This window comes from Benincasa hispida, chromosome 5, assembly GCF_027475165.1.
Source record: "Benincasa hispida cultivar pf3 chromosome 5, pf3_genome.v1.1, whole genome shotgun sequence".
NCBI lineage: Eukaryota > Viridiplantae > Streptophyta > Magnoliopsida > Cucurbitales > Cucurbitaceae > Benincasa > Benincasa hispida.
Window position 1 is genome coordinate 49,740,910 of NC_143482.1, and position 5,812 is coordinate 49,746,721.

Below are 5,812 nucleotides of genomic sequence, written 5' to 3' on the forward strand. Positions count from 1 at the left end.
CGTTTTAACTTCGTCACAATCTTTAGCTCTTTGCTCTGAATCTTTATCTAGAATACGATCCTTGTAAATCATTAACAAATGATATCAAATCTAATAAAATCTTAGGTGTATTCTAGTATATTTTATATATAAAAAAGAGGGGATTAACTAAGAATGGTAAACCCAAAGAGGCACCATCTTGTGGAAGCATGTTGCGGATTCCATATTGGAAAAAATCAAGGGACTACACAATCTTTTTTTTTTTTTTTTTTTTTTTAACAAAATCCTAAAGGTCAAGGGATCAGTAAGTGCACTTGGATATCTTAACTAAATTGACATATCCATAACATTCTTATTATGCCCTTTAGATAGAGACCACACAATCTTGATAAGATTGATGAGCTACTACTCTCAATGCCAAATGGTTTTGAGCTGGAAACTCATGTTAATTATCTAATAACTTCTACTCAATCAAGTACAATACCAAAACTCATTTTGTTCAAAATTTGCCTTTTTATTTGTTTGTAAAAAAGAAAAAGGGGAAAACACTTTAAAAGAAAACTGATTCTCCATTTCCAATTGTCTGTCTTTTATGTCCTCACTACATCTTGTGGTTTGGAAGAACACAAATCATTTGATTTCCTTTTGGCTCCAACTTGTAGTTCATTTCCCCTCTTTCTTCCTCTTATAAATAGCACCAAATGTATGTCCTCTTTGCCACAAATCCCATTCATATCCTTTTTCATCAACAAACATTGAATTCTATTTATTCTAACCCATTTTTTTTTTAGTTTTTCTCTCCCATTATTTCAAACCTATTTAAAGCTTTAATTTGGCAATATTATCAAAATTATGGCTTCAATGTCAGATCATGGGTCAGGTTTATGGACTGCAAAGCAAAACAAGGCATTTGAGGAGGCTTTGGCAATGTATGATAAAGACACACCTGATAGATGGTTGAATGTTGCAAAGGCCATTGGTGGAAAAACTGAAGAGGAAGTCAAAAGGCATTACCAAGTTCTTTTGGAGGATGTTAAGCATATTGAGTCTGGCAAAGTTCCTTTTCCTTACAGAACCTCTAGAGGCAATTAAAATTGAGGTAATTTATTGAAACAAATAATACTTGTCTCGGTCCATTTAGGATCCGTTTGATAATAAGTAGAAGTGTTTGATAAATGTCTAAGTGTTTTTTCCTTTCGATTTCGTTTCCAAAATTATTCAGGAATCTAGGAAACCAACCAAATCAAGTGTTTTTCCCATTTTGTTTCAAAATATAAATATAAGTATCAGTTTACTTATAAATTCATATAATTAACTATAAGGAAGAATTTTTAAATATTTAATTTGTCATGTTTTGTATCTCATTTTCATTTTTTGAACAAAATACTAAAGATCGAGGGATCTCACCTATAGTGCCTTCATTATGTCTCATCTTTGTGTCTCATTTTCGTGAGAAACAAGAAGCAAAAAGGGGAAAAAAAGTGAGAGAATTAACCTAAAAAAACTTTTAAAAAAAGGTGGTTATTGAACAAGGCATTAGATATAAATAATAAAATAAATAGCAATCATCTGAACAAATTAAACAAATGAATAATTAAGTTCATGGTAACTTTGCTCAACTATCTATAACTTGGGGTTAAAGTAAATAATTTAATGTAGGAATAGAGTAAAAGTATTATTTCATCTCCACCTTATTAAGTCCACCTTAGCTTCTACTTGGTCATATTTTCAATAGTTGACTTAATATATGGACACAAAAAGAAATGACAGGTATTTAGACACCAATTAGGAAAAAGAATAAAAAAATAAAAAATAAAGATTTTTGGAAACTAAAAAACAAATTGCTGTCTTATTCACAGCTGAGTTTCATTATCAAATAACAGTGATCTCATTTCACATAGATTCAAAGGCAGATTCAGAAATTTTTAGGTCAAAGAAAACAATAAAATCTTTACTAATTTTTATATTATTTTTGATGTACGATTAATTGAGGCGATAAAATTGCTTGGTGTTTCATTGTATTAAAGTATTGATATAATTAAATTTATCGTGATTTAGAAGTATTTTTATTTTTTTTTAAACTGATGACTAACATGTTTCAAGAAAAACACTTCAACTCATAAGTCATATGCATTAGTATTAGAATTTGATTTTAACCCAAATATTTCTTGTTCTTTCCCTTGGATTTTTTTCAGGATGAGAAACATGAAGTTCAATTAAGCAAGGTGCAGTACTGAAAGAATAAAAGAGGAAAAGAGCCATTTTCTTGCTATTCCATATTTTTTCTTCTAACAAAAAAGGGGAAGAAATATATATATATATATATATATATATATGAAGTTCTCTATTGTATCCCTTTAAATGGAATTGTAATAGTCAAATGAATAAGATTTCTTGCTCTGTTATCACCCATTCAACGGTTTTGTCTAGCCTTTATGAGTTTATTATTAAATCAAACCATCAATATTATGATTTATACTATTGAGATTGAAAGGTTCTTCTATTAAAAAAGATTATAATATTGACAAGCAGTAATGGTTTTCAGGTGCTTATATTTTTTATGAGCAAGATTTTTATGTGCTTAATAATTCTACCCTACGGCTAAGTAATATCAATTATATATACACCAATACTTTAACATTTTGAATATTTAGAATTAATATTTAAATCTAACCACACAAATATTATGAGTTGTCAAAATGAATAGCTCAACTGACATAGTACTTGAATTATCAACCTACACTTTAATACAATGCCTTTGCAAAAAAAATACATACACATATATATGAGTATAGCTCAACTGACGTAGCGCTTGAACTATCAACCTAAGATACCCCACGCTTTATATAGATATACATATGTAGTGAAATTTTAAGAATGATCTGTTCCACTAAGAGAGATGTCACACAAGACGTCTATGCAATTTTAGAGATAACTAAATACACAGAGATTGGTAATATAGTTTGGTGATAATCTGTCTACGTTTTGGGGGCAGGATACTTGGAAAAGACAGTTCACTAATATGTAAAATTCAAGCGTTTACAAGTCTATATTTATCTTTAAAAATAATGACGATTATAGTGACACACATAGAGCCCAACTTAGACGTTGTTTACCTAGGCTCCCGCTAAATGTGAGACTTATTCTCAATCAAACTTTGGCTCCACCTAAGTATGTGAATATTAGTGAAGAAACACTCAGATTCCCCCTAAGTATGTGAGATTCCTTCTCATTAATTAGATATATGTCCTTCTCGTGAATTCCTATCACTTGAAAACTTAGGCTCTCCCTAAGTAATGAGAACTCCTTTTGGTTGAATGAACCTTTAGGATCCCCATACGGAGAGAATCTGGCTTCTCAGGCTATGTCTTAGGCTCTCCCGAGACAGCTGTGAAGGGTTGAATCTTTTAGTGCAAGAATAACTAAAGGATAAGCCACCACAAATACAAGCTAAGATTAATTCTTTCTTCTTCGAACACAATCAATACCGAAAGTCTATCAATACTCAAATGAACAATCTTAACATAATAGCACATGTAGTAACCCTAACAAGAATACTTCTAAACAAAATTGGCAAATTACCAAAAAGGAAAACAATCTAGAATAAAATAGAATGCAAAATAATTCAAATAACAAAAGATATATTCTATAGAATCTGTTGGGGTTGATGCCTTAAATCTCGTAGGGTCCTGTAGTTTGTAAACACCTGTATGAACAAACACTTGTGATGTAAGAATATGAGATATTTTCTTCACTGTTGTCTATAAAATATGAGATATTTTATTTGCATTAACCATAAACCAATAAACTGAGATCCCAGGTTATCGTTGTAACTTAAGCATGTATGTGACATATACAAGTGGATCATGCCTTAAGTGATAATCTAAATGGTCTATAAAATATGGATGAAGGAGGAAAATCTTATCCTAGTGACACTACGGATACGACTCGCTTTGTAGATCTTACAAGTATTGTAAAGTGCTACAAATGGTCTGATCTTGATCATTCATGTGGAGACATACGAGTGGGTGTGTCCTATACAAAGGAGTTTGTATAAGATTGGACCACGAAATTTTTAGTCTCGTTATATAACATCATTCATGACAAAGACTTTCATTTCACTAGGATGACCATAGGTAACATGACCTCAATCCTGAGTGAATTGAGAACTTTTGCTTATGAGGGCGGTCCTTTGATTTGCATGGGTGCGAGTGACTAGATTACCGACTCAAACCTACAACTTTGAGGATTGGTCTGATTGGGGAGCTGGGAACTTAGCTACATAAGATGGAATTCACTCCTTCCCCGAAGCAGGGGTAAGTAGATAGATTGCTCCCTTAAGGGCTTATTCCGGGGCTTGAACGATGTGGCGCCACACACCTTCTCATGGCTCAAGAGGTGTTCACTTATAGTAGGACTATGATGTATTGTTCATTAGAGGAATCTGTGAAGGATTATCGTACTCTTGATTAGTTATATCCAATGGACACAAAAATGTATCTATAATGAGAAGAGTGCAACTATCCGTCTTTAGTGGAGTGTCCAACTATTAATGGCTGGTAGATTTCATGATTAAAGATTTTAGTCAGCTATTCACGTACCATTGGAGCTTCAAGCTACAGGTCCATAAGGTCCCCTTAGTAGCTCAATGGATTCAAGTTGAGAATAAGTTTTTGGGTTAGTTTGAAATGTTCAAATTAACAAGAGAGAATTTTATTATATCTGATATAATTAAATTGTTTCAACTATATGTGATATAATTGATTTGATCTATAAGATACATTAATTGGAGGATTTTTTGTTTTTATATAAATATGATTTATATTAAATAAAGGAGAAAAGAACTATGGTTTAAATATTACATATGATGTGATATTAAAACTATAGGTTATAAATATAATATGATAAGTTGGCTATTATATTTATTTATAATTTAAACAATTATATAATTGTGGTTGGTTATTTTCTCCATTAACCGTGAAAGTGGGAGGTTATTTTTAGTTTTTAACAACTGAAGGATAAAATGAAAAGTGTTTTCATTTTACAAAGAGATTGCTTCATTAGTTGAATTACTAATCGTTTACTCACGAGAGACTATATGATAGCCCTCTAGCGAGTGACTAAATGATTGTGTAAAGTAAGAGACTAAATGATTGTGTAAACGATCTAGTGATTTACTAAACGATCGTGTAAATGATCTAGCGAGAGACTAAACGATTGGCTAGACGATTCTCATGGGAACGAGATTTACTAAACGATCAAGTATTCTCAATCTATGATATAGACATAACCTTCTCCCACTTGCTTAATCGTGTAGTTCGATCATTTTCTTCCTCCATCCCTCTACCAAATTCACACAGAGCCCACACCTCTGAGATTCTCACTCCGAGAATAACAAGGTTGTCGAGTGGTAGGGTCGAAGAGTTCTTGTTCGAGGAGTAGACTATTCGTGATCTAAACGACAGTGAGAGATTAGCTAGATGATTATGATTATAACAAGATGTTACTGTTCAATTGCTCACGAGAGTAAGAGATTTACCAAAGAAGAGTTCTTCAAAGGTATGTCTCTCTTTTCTTTTGTATTTGATTAAGAAAGCATGCTGTACTTTTGTTTAAATTGCATAAGTATTCTGTATGTTTGTGAATGCCTTTATTCTTTCACAATAGACTTGGAAAGATCTTGCTTCTGCTCACTGGTTCTCTTGAATAAAAGTTCCTTCAATTGGTATCAGAGCCAAGTTCTGATATTCCAAATCCATTGCTATATAGATTTGCATTTACATTCTTGGTGGGTGTTTAAAGCATGTCTACATTATGTTTAAATGTTAAATGT

At 31.9% G+C, this 5,812-nt stretch overlaps 1 pseudogene across 1 annotated transcript; it reads left to right on the forward strand.

The window, feature by feature from the left end:
• The first annotated feature begins 703 nt into the window (after positions 1–703).
• On the forward strand, positions 704–2,391 carry LOC150036207 (protein RADIALIS-like 1 pseudogene; annotated as a pseudogene). The gene is made up of 2 exons (XR_016529511.1): positions 704–1,078; positions 2,175–2,391. The product of XR_016529511.1 is annotated as a protein RADIALIS-like 1 pseudogene (transcript).
• The last annotated feature ends 3,421 nt before the right edge of the window (positions 2,392–5,812 follow it).